Raw genomic sequence first — 18883 nt, 5'->3', positions numbered from 1 at the left:
GAACATACAAAGGTTTAACTACAGTACAAGCAATCTCAAACATATTAGCAGAACACTTACAACTGAGCATAGAGGCACTAGTTATTACAGGGAGCAGAAAAGGCACTTTAAGGTTTGTGAATTCTTTGCTTAGTATACAGAAGCTCAACCTATTAATTATATATGTAATCTTTCAAAATCATGTGTATGAAAATTTGTACAGAATTAACAATTACAGAAAACAGGAAAGGACATACATCGATATAGTCTATTTGCTAAACTACAGCTGTGCTCAAAAGTTTGCATATTCTTGGATAACTGGTAATATACAGTATGCACCATTTTTAAAGAAAAAATGAGTGAGCAGGCAAAATACATTGGCCTGGATTCACAACGGACTTATGATGGCGTATCTCCACGTACGCCGTCGTAAGTCCGAATCCGAGCCGTCGTATCTATGCGCCTGATTCATAGAATCAGTTACGCATAGATTTGGGCAAGATACGAGCGGCATAAGTCTCCTACGCCATCGTATCTTGGGGTGCATATTTACGCTGGCCACTAGGTGGCGCTTCCATTGATTTCCGCATCGAATATGCAAATGAGCTAGATACGCCGATTCACGAACGTACGTGCGCCCAGCATATCAAGATACATCGTTTACGTAAGGCGTCTGACTGGCGTAAAGTTACCCATCATAAAGCAGGGGTAAGTCATGTTAGGTATGGACGTCGGAAACGTCCGAACAGCGCCGTATTTTACGTCATTTGCGTAAGTCGTCCGTGAATAGGGCTGGGCGTAGGTTACGTTCATGTCGACTAAGCATTGAGCGGGCGTAATTTACTTTGAAAATTCGACGTGATACTGAGCATGCACGCGCATGCGCCGTTCGTTCAGCCATGCATCTACATGGGGTCACGCTTAATTTAAATACAACACGCCCACAACCTGCCTACTTTGAAATACGCGCGCTTACGCCGGCCCATTTAAACTACGCCGCCGTAACTTAGGACGCAAGTGCTTTGTGAATACAGCACTTGCCTCTCTAAGTTGCGGCAGCGTAAATAAGATACGCTACGCCCGCACATAGTTACGCCACCCTACGTGAATCTAGGCCATTTACTTTATTTCTTGTGGGATTCATATTTAACTGTAGGTCATAACAGAATGGCACAATCATATAACAATGGCAACAAGTAAAGAAAAATTAAATGACCCCTGTTCAAAAGTCTGCATAACCTTAGGGCCAGATTCACAGTGAGAGTACGCCAGCGCATCTACTGATACACCGGCGTACTTTAAAATTTGCAGCGTTGTATGTTTAGTTTGAATCCTCAAACCAAGATACGACGGCTTCTGGCTTCGATCCGACAGGCGTACGGCTTCGTACGCCTTCAGATCGTAGGTGCAATACTTCGGCGCACGCTGGGTGGAGTTTGCGTTGTTTTCCGCGTCGGGTATGCTAATTAGCTTTTTCCATCGATCCACGAAGGTACGCGCGTTAGTCGCATTCTCTTACGTCGTCGCTAGTCGGCTTTTCCCGGCATATAGTTAAAGTTGCTATTTCGTGGCGTATAGATAGACTTGCCATGTTAAAGTATGGCCGTCGTTCCCGCGTCAAATTTTTTATTTTTTTTTGCGTAAGTCATCCGTGAATAGGAAAGGACGTAACTCACGTCTACGTTCAAATGACGTCGGTGCAACATCATTTCGCGCAAAGCACGGCAGGAAATTTCGAAACGGAGCATACGCATTTCAATCTGTGCGGGGACGCGCTTCATTTAAATGAATCACGCCCCCTACCCGCCCAATTTAAAATACGCGCCGAGAAATACACTACGCCGCCGTAGCTTACGGCGCAAAATCTTCCTGGATTCAAAAGATACGGCGGCGTAGCATATCTCTGATATGCTGCGCCAGGGCAATTCTTTGTGAATCTGGTCCACAGTTCTTAATATTGTGTATTGCCCTCTTATAGCATCAATGACAGCATGCATTCTTTTGTAATAGTTGTCTATGAGGCTCAAAATTCTTGCAGGTGATATTCATCTTGGCAAAATGCCTCCAGGTCATGCAAAGTCTTTGGTCGTCTTGCACGAACCACACATTTGAGATCTCCCCTGAGTGTCGCAATGATATTAAGGCCAGGAGACTGTGATGGCCAATCCAGAATCTCCACTTTTTTTGCTGTAACCACTGGAGGGTCAACTCAGCTTTGTGCTTAGGGTCATTGTCATGTTGGAGTGTGCCACACGCAGCTTTCATGCAGAAGAATGCATATTGTCTGCCAGTATTTTCTGATAACATTCTGCATTTATCTTGCCATTAATTTTCACAAGATTAGAGCTCACACACCCCCAAAACATCAGAGAGCTACCACCATGTTTGACAGTGGGGATGGTATTCTTTTCACTATAGGCCTTGTTGACCCCTCTCCAAACATAGCGCTTATGGTTACACCAGATTATTGGCACTCCAGATTACACTGTGTCAAAAACAGTACTGGCTGGCATATTCAAGGTTTTGGATATTTTAAATATCCTTTTCCATCTTTATAAAGTTCAATTACCTTGTTACTCGGGTCTTTTGACAGTTCTTTTCTGCTCCTGATGGGACAATATCTAGCATGCTCAGTGAATCCATGTGGAAGCTAACAAACATATTCACTATTTATACACAGACACGAATTACAATTTAAAAACTCACAGATGTGGGAAATTTATGATTAATTGCCATCTTAACCTGTGTGTTTCACCTTGTGTGTCTGTACCAAGGCCAAACATTCCAGAGGATGTGCATTTTTGATCAGGGCCATTTGGGTGATTTCTGTTATCATTATGGTTTTGAATGGAGCTAAACAACGATGTGATAATACATGGTTTCATATCAAACCAGGCTTAACAGGGAGCCAGCATTTACCGTTTGGACAACGTTACATATCTCTGTCGACCCTTTGGGATCCTTTCTGAGATACAAGAGTTTTCTCCTACCATGACCCCCATACATATATTCTTCATGTCAGCCCCATAAAGACAATTTTATTGATTTGATTTATTTTAATGCCCCCCCCCCCCCCCCAATAGCTCTCCTATGCTACACTTGTATTGGCCTTCTTTTTTCATTTTTAGATTATTGGGGGAGTGTGTCCATGTAACGCTATCAGCGTTAATTCACTCAATACGAGCGCAGCTGTATCTCTCACTAACAGCTGCGCTCCTTTCAGAAAGACGTCCGCGTCACTTCCGGTGCGCGGACGTCTGCGATTCACGCTGGAACGCGGAAGTGCGTTCCAGCGTACGGCGCCCGGCTCCTTTCACGAGCCCGGGCTATTTAAAGCCTCAGGTACGGCGGCAGGGTGTTCGGATATTCTCGTTGGACCCTGCCGCCACCTGGAACCCGGAACCAAGCTACAGATTGCCCCTGTAGCACCGCTTGTCCCCGGAGCCTGATCCCTGCTCTCTGAAACCTGGAGCCTCCACTGCTATACTGAAGACCTCACTCCATCCAATCTCCTGCATCTCTACCTATTGGGTCTTCCCTTCATCTGCACTATAGGAAAAGGATTCCTTACTGGATCAACAACCTGCTTGTGCCATATTGAACATAGGAACATCACCTCCACCTATACAGTGAATCCAGCTTCAGTCTAACCTGCTAACCGCAAGTATTTCATAGCCATGATGTTTTGCTTATAGTGAATGCTAAAACGCTATCCAGGACTGTAATTTCCAGCATACTTATTATCTTGTAACATTCACATACTTCCATGAGTTATAGCAGTGTTACTCAATGATATTCATATAGTGAGGTGACATTCAACAGAGACTGCAACACTTGGTTATTCAGATTGCTGACCTCAGATTAAGTAGATCTTTTCTTTTGTAATATCAGGACTGTTCATATATATCAGTTACTCAGTTAAGCTTAAGAGTTATTAAGCTACTACTTATGGTTTGCTCTCATTGGAGGATGTGATGTTGTAAACCCCAAACTCTCTATTATACTGTGAGAGTGAACTGGTGGTTGAAATCTGAGAGGCCTCCTCAGCTGAGATCCAATTCCATAAACACAATATCCAGTATATCGCGGAGTCATAACAGTCCATCGTTATGGTAGTGGGCTGTTTATGTATTACAGGCCCATGCTTGGGATATTATATTGAGAAGGACAAGACCACAGGTTAGGTTGAGGAGAGTATTGGGTTGGAATAGAGATACATACCACCCCAGCTTAAAGGTGTAATGTAAAAAAAAAAAGAATTAAGGAAAAATACCCCATTTAGTAAAACTCAGGCATTGTTTTGTTAGAGTAAATGTAAACCCAACCACTAAAATCTCATATACGCTTTATAAGCTATGATGAAAAAGATCTTGTGTGGTCACTTTGTGTTATGGGGTGACAATGCTTTGTCCCTGTCTCCAATAATCTCCTGTCTGCAAATCACCCTGCCACAATGAAAAAAAAATTACACTATTTTTACAAAAAGACCCTTTAACAAATGTAGCTAGCAACAATTTAGACATACCTGTATGCTCTGTGAAAACACACATGCAGGCAGTTATGAGCAAAGTATATGAAGACTCAGGTACAAGATTTTAAAAATATAAATTGCAGCTAGCTAAAATAGGAGAAATGCCCTTTTAATAACATACATTCAGCATGTTATGACTGTAGACTGCACTTGGAGAGACTGTAAAGCCTTGTACACACGACCGGGATTCCCGGCGGTATAAAGTCCACTGGGAAAACCGAGAACCTGCTCTGTAAGTTTCCCAGTGTACACACGGCCGGGTTTCCCGTTGGGAAAACTGCGTGGAGAGCTTTGGGCGGAAATCCCGGCCGTGTGTATGCTCTCTCGCAGTGTTTCCCCAAAGGAAAACTGCCGTTTTTAAAACCGCCGGAAATCCCAGCGGGAAAATAGAGAGCAGGTTCTCTATTTTCCCACTGGGATTCCCAGCAGTTTTCCTGTTGGGAAAACTGCGAGCAATCATACACACGTCCGGTTTTCCCGGCCAAAAGCTCGCCTGGCAGTTTTCCTGACAGTAAAACCGGTTGTGTGTATGGGGCTTGAGAAGCTGTAGGACATTCGTCAGCACTCAACACCCCTTCAGTCCCCCACACCACCACTAAATTCTGCATGTTGTGCAACATTTTGCTGTCTAAAGGACATTCAGGAAGGGTTTACATCTACTTTAAGAGACCAGTTCCTACAAGCCCTAAACTAATTGTATCCCTATGTACTTCATCAACAGTACTCCTTATGCTTTCCCAACAAACTAACTACATTTCTACTGGGAATTCTGCCTTTTTATAGTGGGGGTTTGGCACATAACAACATCCCCCTATCATTGGCATTGCTAAGCCATGTGACATGAGTGGCTACAGAGTGTAATATCGGTAGCTGTTTGCTTTGTCTCGGAATAGTTGTATTCTTTCGCTATGTCATTGAACTGTGAATGGGCTGTTTCACTGCAAACCCATAAAAAAGTTAGGGCCAGATTCACAAACGAGATACGACGGCGTATCTCCTGATACGCCGTTGTATCTATGTGATCCGCCCGTCGTAACTATGCGGCTGATTCATAGAATCAGTTACGCATAGATAGCCCTAAGATCCGACAGGTGTAATTGACTTACACCGTCGGATCTTAGGATTCAATTCTAGGCCGGCCGCTAGGTGGCGATTCCATTGCGGTCGGCGTAGAATATGCAAATAACTAGTTACGGCGATTCACGAACGTACGCTTTACCCGTCTCTCTAAATTAACGTTTCCGTCGAGATACGCCGCGTAAAACTAAGGCTGCCTTCTAGGTGGTGTAACCCATGTTAAGTATGGCCGTCGTTCCCGCGTCGAAATTTTAAAATTCACGTTGTTTGCGTAAGTCGTCCGTGAATGGCGCTGGACGCCATTTACGTTAACGTCGAAACCAATGACGTCCTTGCGACGTCATTTAGCGCAATGCACGTCGGGTAATTTGACGGACGGAGCATGCGCAGTACGTTCGGCGCGGGAACGCGCCTAATTTAAATGGTGCCCATCCCATTTGAATTAGGCGGGCTTGCGCCGAGCGGATTTACGTTACACCGCCGCAAGTTTACAGGTAAGAGCTTTGTGAATCAGGCACTTACGCTGTAAACCTGCGGCGGTGTAACGTAAATGGGATACGTTACGCCGCCGCAGTGTAACGTATTTCTACCTGAATCTGGCCGTTAGTCCCTACTTGTTAGTATTTAATACTAACATTTCATTGCAATACACATTTTGGGCTTAGAATTACATATGCATACTGCATCATCCCTTTTATTTTTAGCTCAGCTTCTCAAAATCTATGAGATGAAAAGGTATATATTTTTAAGAACATATACAGTAGAAGCTAAATATTTTTTTTAATCCAACTATTATGTAACAAAGCCATACATGTATAATTTAAAAGACATACGATATGGGCACTGGGGGGGGGAGGGGGGGGGGCTTTTTCTTTGATTAGCAATATTCCTATAAAAATCTGGTGCTGTTTCTTTGCATTCGTTATACTGTTCAGTGTCATCAGTGATACAACCGTAATAAATACCTGAGACATAACCATAACGGCTACAGTTATCCCTGTTGCTGGTATGAAAATATTATTTCTCCATCTAGTGGATAACATGGCATATAACAACCATAAGAATGTTAATAGAAGTTCAAAATTTAGAAATGAAAATGAAAAAAGAAAAATTCTGGAGTCAGAATTGTAATATAAGATGCCACCAAATCTAGCGCAATCTGAAAATAAAATTTGAAAACAATCTCAGCTGCCGATGACTATTAATTGTGGCAAAAGATTTAAAGGTTATATTAACAAATTTTTTTGTATTTGTGGTCATCAAACATATTCTCATCACATGACGATCATAACAAAGACATTAGACCAGCAATCTAGGATAACAATCATAACTAAAAAAATGTTTTAAATATTGTAAAAATTTCTTTGCTGGTATTGGCAAAATGAATCTCATTTACATTGGCGACGATATAACAAAATGCTTTCACATCCTGATTTATAAAGCACTTAACTACTTTATCTCTGGAAGGTTTTACCCCCTTCATGACCAAAGCATGTTTTGCTATTTAGCATTGCCCTACTTTAACTGGTAATTGCATGGTCATACAACAATGTACGTAAATATTTTTTTTATTATTTTTTTTCACACAAATAGAGCTTTCTTTTTGTGGTATTTGATTACTACTGGGTTTATTTTTTTGTAAAAAATAAATAAAAAATAAAAATTTTGAAAACAAAATTTATCTTTTCTATTTTCTGTTATAAAACATATCCAAAAAAAAATAAATCTAAAAATCGATATTTCTTCAAAAATTGAAGACAAAATGTATTCTGCTATGTCCTTGGCAAATAAATAAATCATTCCTTGTTTTGTGTGAACGTTATAGTGTCTACAAACTATGGTATATACTGTATATAGTGGAATTTAAGCAGCTACAAATGCTATACTTTAACAAGTTGCCGACCAGCTGTCGCAGTTTTACAGCGGCAGGTCGGCTCGGCTGCGCAAAATCACGTAATATTTTGTGATTTTGCATTTCAGTCACTCGCGCCCCCTGCTCGCCCCTGGTGCCGACGCGCATGCCTGGCGGGTACGATCACCATCGGGCACCCGTGATCGCTCGTTACAGACTGAGAACCGGGAGCTGTGTGTGTAAACAATGTATGAACAGCGATCTTTCATTTCCCCATGTCAGTCCCACCTCCCCTTCAGTTAGAACACACCTAGGGAGCATAATTAACCCCTTCTTTGCCCCCTAGTGTTAACCCCTTCCCTGCCAGTGACATTTTTACAGTAATCAATGCATTTTTATAGCACTGATCGCTATAAAAATGCCAATGGTCCCAAAAATTTGTCAAAAGTGTCCGCCATAAGGTCGCAGTACCGATAAAAAATCGCAGATCGCCGCCATTACTAGTTAAAAAAATATTAACAAAAATGCCATAAAACTATCCCATAGACACCAGATTCACATATAATTACGTTGCTCCTGGGCAGCGTAACGTATGTGATTTACGTTACACCGCCGCAGGTTTACAGCGTAAGTGCCTGATTCTCAGAACACTTACCTGTAAACTTGCGGCGGTGTATCGTAAATGCGCTCAGCGCAAGCCCGCCCAATTCAAATGGGGGGGCCACCATTTAAATTAGGCGCGTTCCCGCGCCGAGCGTACTGCGCATGCTCCGTCGGGTAAATTACCCGACGTACATTGCGCTAAATGACGTCGCATCGACGACATTTGCTTAGACGTTAATGTAAATGGCGTCCAGCGCCATTCACGGACGTCTTACACAAACGACGTTGATTTTTAAATTTCGACGCGGGAACGACGCCCATACTTAACATAGCTTAGGACAACTAGGGCTCAGCCCTAATTTTACGCGGCGTAACTCGACGGAAACGACGTACAGTTAGATCTACGGGACGTTCGGGGATCGCCGTAAGTATTGATTTGCATATTCTACGCCGACCGCAATGGCCTCGCCACCTAGCGGCCGGCCTAGAATTGCATCCTTAAGATCCGACAGTGTAATTCAATTACACCTGTCGGATCTTAGGGCTAGCTATGCGTAACTAATTTTATGAATCAGTCGCATAGTTAGAACGGCCCTAACACAGAGATACGACGGCGTATCAGAAGATACGCTGTCGTATCTCTTTTGTGAATCTGGCCCTATAACTTTTGTGCAAACCAATCAATAAACGCTTTTTGCAATTTTTTTTTTACGAAAAATATGTAGAAGAATACGTATCGGCCTAAACTGCGGAAAAGAATAGTTTTTTTATATATTTTTGGGGGATATATATTACAGCAAAAATGTTGCTCTATTTTTGTTTATAGCACAAAAAATAAAAACCGCAGAGGTGGTCAAATACCACCAAATGAAAGCTCTATTTGTGGAAAAAAAAGGACGCCAATTTTGTTTGGGAGCCACGTCGCACGACCGCGCAATTGTCAGTTAAAGCGACGCAGTGCCGAATCGCAAAAAGTGGCCCAGTCATTGACCAGCAAAATGGTCCGGGGCTGAAGTGGTTAATGGCACGACCTATAGTGTGACAGTGATAGGTTGGGGGGTCTGGTGCTAACAGACACTATCACTGACATTGCTAGTGACATTAATACGGTGATCAATGATACTGTACACTGACATAGTACTAATAACACTGACTAGGAAGGGCTTAACATCTAGGGGCAATCAAGGGGTAACTTTGTGCCTAACAATGTGTAATGTGTGCTGCTTTTACTTTATTGTCTGGGTGATTTTCTCCCTGCTAGAAACAGCCAGATCGCTGTTCAAAGTACACAGTGTTCTGTGTTTTTGTAAGGGCTCTTTCACACGGAGCGGACCGTTTCTGGGTCCGCTACGTGTGTCCGCCAAAGCTCAGCAGGGATCCCACCCTGTCTCTGCTCCGCTGACCCCTATGGGGGACCGGATGCAGACGGACCGTCAGTCCGTCTGCATCCGGTCCGTTCCGCCGAACGGAAGACAAATAGGGTTTCTTCCGTTCGGAAAAGCGGATCCCGACTGACGCAGACGCTAGCGGATGCTCCATCCGCTAACAGACGCGTTCCCATAGGGATTCATTACAAGTCCGTTAACGGACTTGTAATGAACGGACGAACGGTCCGCTGGTGTGAAAGTACCCTAAACATAGAACTCTGTGTGTGATTGGTCACAGGCGATCAGTGGACACCAGCCAAGATCATCAGCAGCCAAACTCGTGCTGTGTCCAACCATGCGTGCATGTCCAACCTCTACAACCCTGGCAAACAGATGACACCAGAAATCTCAAAAAACATACCTGCTATTTTGAGCATCTGTGGCATAAGGCCAAATCTCTCAAATACTTCAACCAATACAAATCTGCTCTCCAAAAATACAGTTCTGTCCTCCACACTGCCAAGCAGACCTATGTTATCACTCTCATTAACACCTTCTCATCCAGTCCCCATCACCCCTTTTCTATCCTCCACTGCCTCCACCCACTAACTCACTCACTGCCCAGAAGAGTTTTAGTCACTTCAAAAACAAGATTGAGCGGGCCCAATTTTGAAATGTGACATGTTATGTATTAATTTACTCGGCGTAACATTATCTTTCACAATATTAAAAAAAATGGGCTGTTGTCTTATTGTTTAATTAAAAAAAGTGATTTATTTTCTAAAAAAAGTGCACTTGTAAGACCGCTGCGCAAAAATGGTGTGACAAAAAGTATTGCAATGACCACAATTTAATTCTCTAGGGTGTTGGAAAAAAACGTATAATGTTTGGGGGTTCTAAGTAATTTTCTAGCAAAAAAAATGGGTTTTTAACATGTAAATACCAAGTCTAAAAAACAGGCTCGGGGCTTAAAGTGGTTGTAAACCCATTTTTTGCACTTTTACCTACAGGTAAGCCTATAACAAGGCTTACCTGTAGGTAAGGAGAATATCTCCTAAACCTGCATGGTTTAGGAGATATTCCCCTCGCAATGCGCCGCTGCGCATGCGCAGGAGGGATCTACGGCGAAAGGACCGGCAGCCGCCGGACCTTGCCGAGTTTTAAATCTCCCGCGCGCACGCGCGGGAGTGACGTCATTGCCGCTCCAGCCAATCACAGCGCTGGAGCGGCGATACCCGGAAGACACGCCGAGGCAAGATGAAATCTCGCTCGGCGTGAACCAGGTAAGTGCTACGCACCTCGTTCCGAGGTAAGTATTTCATAATGAGCTAATATGCGGTGCATATTAGCTCATTATGACTTTTCCCTTACAGGAGGAAAATTATATATTTTTTTTCATGCGGGTTTACAACCGCTTTAACTGGTAAAAAAGGTTTTTCACCTTAATGCATAGAACAAACCCTTTAAGTGTTATTCCAGCCAAAACTTTTTTTAATACAATAAAGAAGGGCAAAATCATTTGTCAGGTTTATATATTGGTCAGGTAGTGTGGGGAATGTCCCCAACAGGGTTGTGAAAGGCAATAAAACATTAAAAATATTCTAAACCACTCCCACTATAACGCCTTCCCGCCGAGCGTACGCACATATGCGACCTTGGCTTTCGGGGGTTATACCGGGATGATGCCCGCAGCTGCAGGCATCATGCCGGTATCATTTTGTAGAGCCGGCAATTGGCTTTCCAGGGATAACAACCGATGCGGATAAAAGCTGCTCGGTTGTTATCCCAGAGGAGTGGGAGGGGACATCCCCCCTCCTGCCGCCTCCGCCACTCTTACCGGGCCTCCCGTCCCACCGGGAGACCCGATCCACGATCCATTGCCCCCAGTGCTTAGCGAGAGACTGAAACGAAGCCGCGAATGGCTTCTATCCAGTCTCCTCAGTGTAAACTCGGACGTCACTTCTGGGTTACTGGGTTTTAAAAAAATACACATTATTCAGAATTGCTGTTTTCTTTCAGACCCCAGATCCCTCCATAAAGAATACCTGTCACCACCTATTACTGTCACAAGGGATGTTTACATTCCTTGTGACAGCAATAAAAGTGATCAAAAAATATTTAAAAAAAAAAAATATTTTATATTACAAAAATAAATAAGAAAAACATTTTTTTAAAGCTCCCCATCCCAGCGAGCTCACGCAGCAAAGAAATAGCATATGTAAACTGTGTTTAAATCACACATGTGAGGCATCACCGTGATAGTCAGAGCGAGAGAAATAATTCTAGTCATAGACCTCCTCTGTAACTCTAACCTGGTAACCGTAAAAAAAATGAAAGCGTCGCCTATGGAGATTTTTAGGTACCGTAGTTTGTTGCCATTCCACGAGTGCGTGCAATTATAAAGCAGGACATATTTGGTATCTATTTACTCAGCGTAACTTCATCTTTCACATTATACAAAAAAATTGGGCTAACTTTTTCACAAAAAGCTACGTTTAAAACACCGCTGCACAAATAACGTGTGACATAAAATATTGCAACAATCGCTATTTTATTCTCTAGATAGATTCTCTGCTAAAAATATATATATAATGTTTGGGGGTTCTAAGTAATTTTGTTTTACGGCGGCAGGTCGGCTCCCCTGCGCGAGAGCCCGTAGCTATACGTCGGCTCTCGCGCAGGCCACTACTCCCGTGCACCGGGCACACGCGATCGCTTGTTACAGAGCAAGGACCGGGAGCTGTGTGTGTAAACACACAGCTCCCGGTCCTGTCAGGGAGAGAAATGCTGATCTTCTGTTCATACAATGTATGAACAGAAGATCAGTCATTTCCCAATGTCAGTCCACCACCCCCCCTACAGTTAGAACACACCCAGGGAACATACTTAACCCCTTCCCCGCCCCCTAGTGTTAACCCTTTCACTGGCAGTGGCATTTTTATAGTAATCCAATGCATTTTTATAGCACTGATCGCTATAAAAATGCCAATGGTCCCAAAAATGTGTCAAAAGTGTCCGAAGTAATGTCGCAGTACCAAAAAAAATCGCTGATCGCCGCCATTACTAGTAAAAAAAAAAAGATTAATAAAAATGCCATAAAAATACCCCCTATTTGGAAACGCTATGACTTTTGCGCAAACCAATCAATAAACGCTTATTGCGATTTTTTTTACGAAAAATATGTAGAAGAATAGGTATCAGCCTAAACTGAGTAAAAAAATATGTTTTTTTTTATATATTTTTGGGGTATATTTATTATAGCAAAAAGTAAAAAATATTCATTTTTTTCAAAATTGTCGCTCTATTTTTGTTTATAGCGCAAAAACTAAAAACCGCAGAGGTGATAAAATACCACCAAAAGAAAGCTCTATTTGTGGGGAAAAAAGGACGCCAATTTTGTTTGGGAACCACATCGCACGACCGCGCAATTGTCAGTTACAGCGACACAGTGCCTAATCGCAAAAAGTGCTCTGGTCTTTGACCAGCAATATGGTTCGGGGGTTAAGTGGTTAACTTGTAAACACTAAATAGGCTTAGTCATGAAAGGGTTAAAAATTAAGTGTTTTTATTGTTGTATGTGTTCACATTTGAGAAATCTTCTGTCACCACCAGGATCACTGGTACAGTAAATGAGCGTACTTTGCCTAAACAGGGGCGCTGAAACCAATAAAATTCTCCCCATTCTAGACAACATGCTAAAGAAAAAATGGGTTTGGAGTTACAACTTAAACATGTCAACTGACTTGCACCTTTTTAACCCAGAATTGCTTGCTCAAAGTATACTATCCTATGCAGGGCTCAAGTCCTGCGGGAACGCCTGAGAACGGAGTCCCTGCACTTTTTTCACAGCAGGAACACAGTTCCCTTTGCAGGACTAGAGCAGCCGAGCCGCCCGAGCCAATCCTTCACTAAGCGGTGATTTCCAGCTCGAGTCACTGTCAGGGGCAGGCGAACCTTAGTAATCCTTTATGTTACTGGCTGCTTCCTGTATATGGATTCATCGAGTAGTGTGCGGGTATTCCGTCACTTCCTGGATGCCGCAATGTCTCCTGGGAGCTTTTGTCATTGTTCCCAGGAGACATTGCGGAGGTAATTTAGAAAGGAGGTTATTAAGAAAGAACTTGCTTAAAGTTCTTTCTAAATCCCGCGATAACTCACGGCAGACCTTCGCAATGTCTCCTGGGAACAATGACAAAAGCTCCCAGGAGACATTGCGGCATCCAGGAAGTGACGGAATACCCGCACACTACCTGATGAATCCATATACAGGCAGGGGCGGACTGACCATTGAGTCACTCGGGCACTGCCCGAGGGCCCCATGTCACTAGGGGGCCCCATCAGGGTTGCCAGGCTCAGTAAAACCAGGGACAGTATGTAAAAATATATGTTTTTTTTTACATCCGTCCCTGATATGTCTGAAACCAACATGCTTCTAATGTGAAAATCCCAAGATTTTAGCTGCCCCGCCTCTGCACTGCCTCCTGGCGTGGTGGCCATCTGTAATCCCAGGGGCCCCATAGTCTTCTATTGCATATGAGCGTATCTTTTTTTTTTTTTTTGGTGGGAGAGTGGATCTTGGGTGGGATTTCCCACACTTTTTTCCCCAGGACTTGACCCCTGATCCTATGCACATACATAACTTGTGGCTAAGCAATGCAGCCTCCGATATCAACTTTTCTTCTCCAATCTGCTCATCATGAGCAATAAATTGGCATCTACACTTTGCTCCTGTTAGCAGTACTAATTCAGGTAGTGGTTGAAGCAGGAATAGGAAGAGTGTGGCAAACACCTGGCTGTGCAATGTGGCAGAGGTGTGAAACTCACAAACGTATAAATCCTTTGAAAGTTAAAACAGTAAACATATGTATTTTAACTGAATAGTTGGCTGTATAATTATACAGCAGTTTAACCACTTGCTGCCCACCCAACGTCATATTGTTGCGGACTTTGAGGGGTGATATCTGAATGATGCCTGCAGCTACAGGCATCATTCAGATATCTTCTTTTAGAGCCAGCGATTCCCTGCACCATAAGAACAACCATAGCGTTCACCTGATTGATCATTCTTACAGATTGAGAGAGGGGACGTTCCCTCGCCACCCTCCGGTGCTTCTACAGACTCACCCGCGCGATCAGTGAACCGGAGAAGGGATCTGCTGGCATCGGAGGTTGATCATAGAGATTTCCAGTGGGCCAGATGGTCACTGGAGTTCTATGATCGTTTGGAGGCCAGGCGCGATGTTATGACGTCCTGCCTCTGCATTTGAAAAAAATGCTGCAGCATAGGCTGGGAAGCCGAGATTTTTTTTTAATTTCAGGCTTCCCAGCTTTAGAGGAGAGATCTGGGAACCTATTGAACCCATATGTCACTGTAAAGAGGACCTGTCACGCATGTTTACATGCCTTGTAATAAATATAAAAGTGATAAAAAAATATATAAAAAGAAAGCATCAAAGTAGAAAAAAGAAAGTAAAATGAACAATAAAAAAAACAAAAAATAATAATTGAAAGCGCCCCTGTCCCATCGTGCCTGCTCGCAGAAGTGAACGCATATGTAAGTCGCGCCTGCATATGTAAACGGTGTAACGCCGCAAACTTTCGAGAGAGAACAATAATTCTAGCACTAGACCTCCTCTGTAACAAAACATGTAGCCTGTAAAAAAAATAATAATAATTCAAGCGTCGCCTATGGGAATTTTCAAGTACCAAAGTTTGGTGCCATTCCACAAACGTGCACAATTTTGAAGCATAACATGTTAGGTATCTATTTACTTGGCGTAACATCATCTTTCATATTATACCAAAAAATTGGGCTAACGCCTGAAACTGTTTTTTTCCCCCCAAAAAATGCGTTTGAAAAATTACTGCACAAATACCGTGCAAGATAAAAAGTTGCAATGACCGGTATTTTATTCTCTGGTAAAAAAACATATATAATGTTTGGGGGTTCTGTGTAATTTTCTATAAAAAAATAAAATAATTTTTACCTGTAGGAGAGAAATGTCAAAATTGGCCTGTGTAGCAAGTGGTTAAGGTAAATTAAGTACATTTTCTGACTGATTTAGCACAGATTTTTCCTGTATAGCATGTATTGAGTGATATTATTTGTTACATGGAGTAGCTCTTTAAGCATTCAAAAATATAAAAAACAATTGATATGAATATTTTCGTCATTGATTGTGTCCCCCTATAAAAGGGATCACACGATTGATGACACGGCCACAGTGAAGAACGGGGAAGCCGTGTTTACACACGGCTCTCCCCGTTCTTCAGCTCCGGGGACCGATCGCGGGACTCCAGCGGCGATCGGGTCTGCGAGTCCCATGGTCACGGAGCTTCGGCGCGCACCTGCGACCCCACGGCTGGGCTTAAAGGACAACGTACATATACGTTGATGTGCCCAGCCGTGCCATTCTGCCGACGTATATCGGCGTAAAGGGGTCCTTAAGTGGTTAAAGGGGTTGTAAAGGTTAATTTTTTTTCCCCTAAATAGCTTCCTTTACCTTAGTGCAGTCCTCCTTCACTTATCTCATCCTTCCATTTTGCTTTTAAATGTCCTTAATTCTTCTGAGAAATCCTCACTTCCTGTTCTTCTGTCTGTAACTACATACAGTAATGCAAGGCTTTCTCCCTGGTGTGGAGTGTTGTGCTCGCCCCCTCCCTTGGACTACAGGAGAGTCAGCATGCCCACTAACACACAGCACCTTTCTCTATCTGCAACGTAGAGAGCATCCTCACTCTCCTGTAGTCCAAGGGAGGGGGCGAGCACGTCACTCCACACCAGGGAGAAAGCCTTGCATTACTGTGTGGAGTTACAGACAGAAGAACAGGAAGTGAGGATTTCTCAGAAGAAATAAGGACATTTAAAAGCAAAATTGAAGGATGAGGTAAGAGAAGGAGGACTGCACTAAGGTAAAGGAAGCTATTTAGGAAAAGAAAATTGTACCTTTACAACCCCTTTAACAATTTCCCAGAGAGGCTTCCTGTGTTGTTAAATTGGGCTCTCACTTTATAAAAAATGACAACCATTTTTTCTGTGCAGTTGTTTGACAATTTATCAGTGTTTATGATGTTTCCCCTCAGAATGTTTGTATTTATTAGTTTGTCAGTATAGCAGTTTCATCAGCAACACATACAGTACTTAATTTCTTTCAACCACTAACAAAGGAAATAACAAGCGGTACATTACATCAATGGCACATTAGGGCACATAAGTGTTATGGAGGTTCCTGATTAAATGGACATATTGTCCTAGTTAAGATAACCCTAGAGACCAGATGAAAAATGTTTCAACCTCAAGGATGGAAAAAAGCTAATTAATTCTGTGTTGGTATCAGTTACTATACCTTAAAACTATCATTTCTGACCCAAATCTTGTGACTTGTCTTTTTCATTCTGATGTGAAGTATACAGTAAAGCCCTGTACACACAATCAGTCCATCCGATGAGAACGTTCTCGTCGGTTAACCGATGAAGCTGACTGATGGTCTGATGTGCGTACACACCATCAGTTAAAAAAACTATCGAGTCCAACGCGGTGACGTAAAACACAACGACGTGCTGAGAAAAATGAAGTTCAATGCTTCCAAGCATGCGTCGACTTGATTCTGAGCATGTGCGGGTTTTTAACCACTTGCCGTCGCCGCACCGTCGAAATACGTCCACAAGGTGGCTCTGCTGGGCGAGAGCACGTAATATGACGTCCTCTCTCCCAGCTGCCACTAGCTGCCTCCCGCTCGCCCCCGACTCCCGTGCGTGTGCCTGGCGGGCGCGATCGCCGCCGGGCACAGGCGATCGCTCGGTACAGAGCGGGGACCGGGAGCTGTCTGTGTAAACACACAGCTCCCGGTCCTGTCAGCAGGGGAAATGCTGATCTTCGGTTCATACAATGTATGAACCGAGGATCAGTGTTTCCCCTAGTGAGGCCACCCCCCCCCCCCACAGTAAGAACACACCCAGGCATACTTAACCCCTTCCCCGCCCCCTAGTGTTAACCCCTTCACTGCCAGTGGCATTTTTATAGTAATCCAATGCATTTTTATAGCACTGATCGCTATAAAAATGCCAATGGTCCCAAAAATGTGTCAAAAGTGTCCGAAGTGTCCGCCATAATGTCGCAGTACCGAAAAAAAAATCGCTGATCGCCGCCATTACTAGTAAAAAAAATATAATAAAAATGACATAAAACTACCCCCTATTTTGTAAACGCTATAACTTTTGCGCAAACCAATCAATAAACGCTTATTGCGATTTTTTTTTACGAAAAATATGTAGAAGAAAACGTATCGGCCTAAACTGAGGAAAAAAAATGTTTTTTTATATATTTTTGGGGGATATTTATTATAGCAAAATATAAAAAATATTCATTTTTTTCAAAATTGTCGCTCTATTTTTGTTTATAGCGCAAAAACTAAAAACCGCAGAGGTGATCAAATACCACCAAAAGAAAGCTCTATTTGTGGGAAAAAAAGGACGCCAATTTTGTTTGGGAGCCACGTCGCACGACCGCGCAATTGTCTGTTAAAGCGACAGAGTCCTGAATCGCAAAAAGTACTCTGGTCTTTGGGCAGCAATATGGTCCGGGGGGTAAGTGGTTAACCGATGCTTTTGCATACTAACCGTCGGTTTTGACCTATCGGTTAGGCGTCCATCGGTTCAATTTTAAAGCAAGTTCTAAAAAGGATAACTGACCAATGGGGCCCACACACCATAGGTTTGGACCGATGAAACGGTCCTTCAGTCCGTTTCCATCGATTTTGACCGGCCGTGTGTACGCGGCCTAAGTGGTCATACTTAAATTTTACTTAAAGTGTAAGTTCACCCTTTCATTAAGTGAATACATTGCAAATACCCTGACCACCCTCTGCACATATGAGCCATGCTGCTAGTGTAGAAGCCTGCACACCATACACTGCAATACACAGCCTCAGAGTGATTCTTCATCATAATGCTCACAATGGCAAGTGCTTGTTAGTGGGCACGATTTTGGTTTGGGTAGAAGATCGCGCTTTTTGAAGTATTTAGGTATATTGGGCCAGATTCACGTAGGGCAGCGGCGGCGTAACGTATCGTAGATACGTTACACCGCTGCAATTTTTCATCGCAAGTGCCTGATTCACCAAGCACTTGCGATGAAAACTACGCCGGCGGCCTCCGGCGCAAGGCGGGCCAATTTAAATGGGCGTGTGCCATTTCAATTAGGCGCGCTCCCGTGCCGGACCTACTGCGCATGCTCCGTTTCTTAACTCCCGCCGTGCTTTGCGCCGTAACGTAATTTTTTTGAACGGCGACGCGCGTAGCGTAAATCCGTATTCCCGGACGGCTTACGCAAACGACGTTATTTTTTAAATTTCGACGCGGGAACGACGGCCATACTTTACACAGAAATACGATTGCTGTGTAAAGTTAAGGCACCAAAAAAAACGACTAACTTTGCAACGGGAAACTAGACTAGCGGCGAAGTAGCGAACGCGA

At 43.2% G+C, this 18883-nt stretch overlaps 1 protein-coding gene across 1 annotated transcript in view; it reads right to left on the bottom strand.

Annotated features, from left to right (window-relative positions):
- GRM1 (glutamate metabotropic receptor 1) overlaps nucleotides 1-18883 on the bottom strand; it is a 442426-nt gene that overhangs the window by 386088 nt on the left and 37455 nt on the right. The window lies entirely within an intron of this gene.

Source organism: Rana temporaria, chromosome 4 (genome assembly GCF_905171775.1).
Source record: "Rana temporaria chromosome 4, aRanTem1.1, whole genome shotgun sequence".
Lineage (NCBI taxonomy): Eukaryota > Metazoa > Chordata > Amphibia > Anura > Ranidae > Rana > Rana temporaria.
Note: the sequence above shows the minus strand (reverse complement) of the source record. Positions and strands in the feature narration are given on the sequence as shown.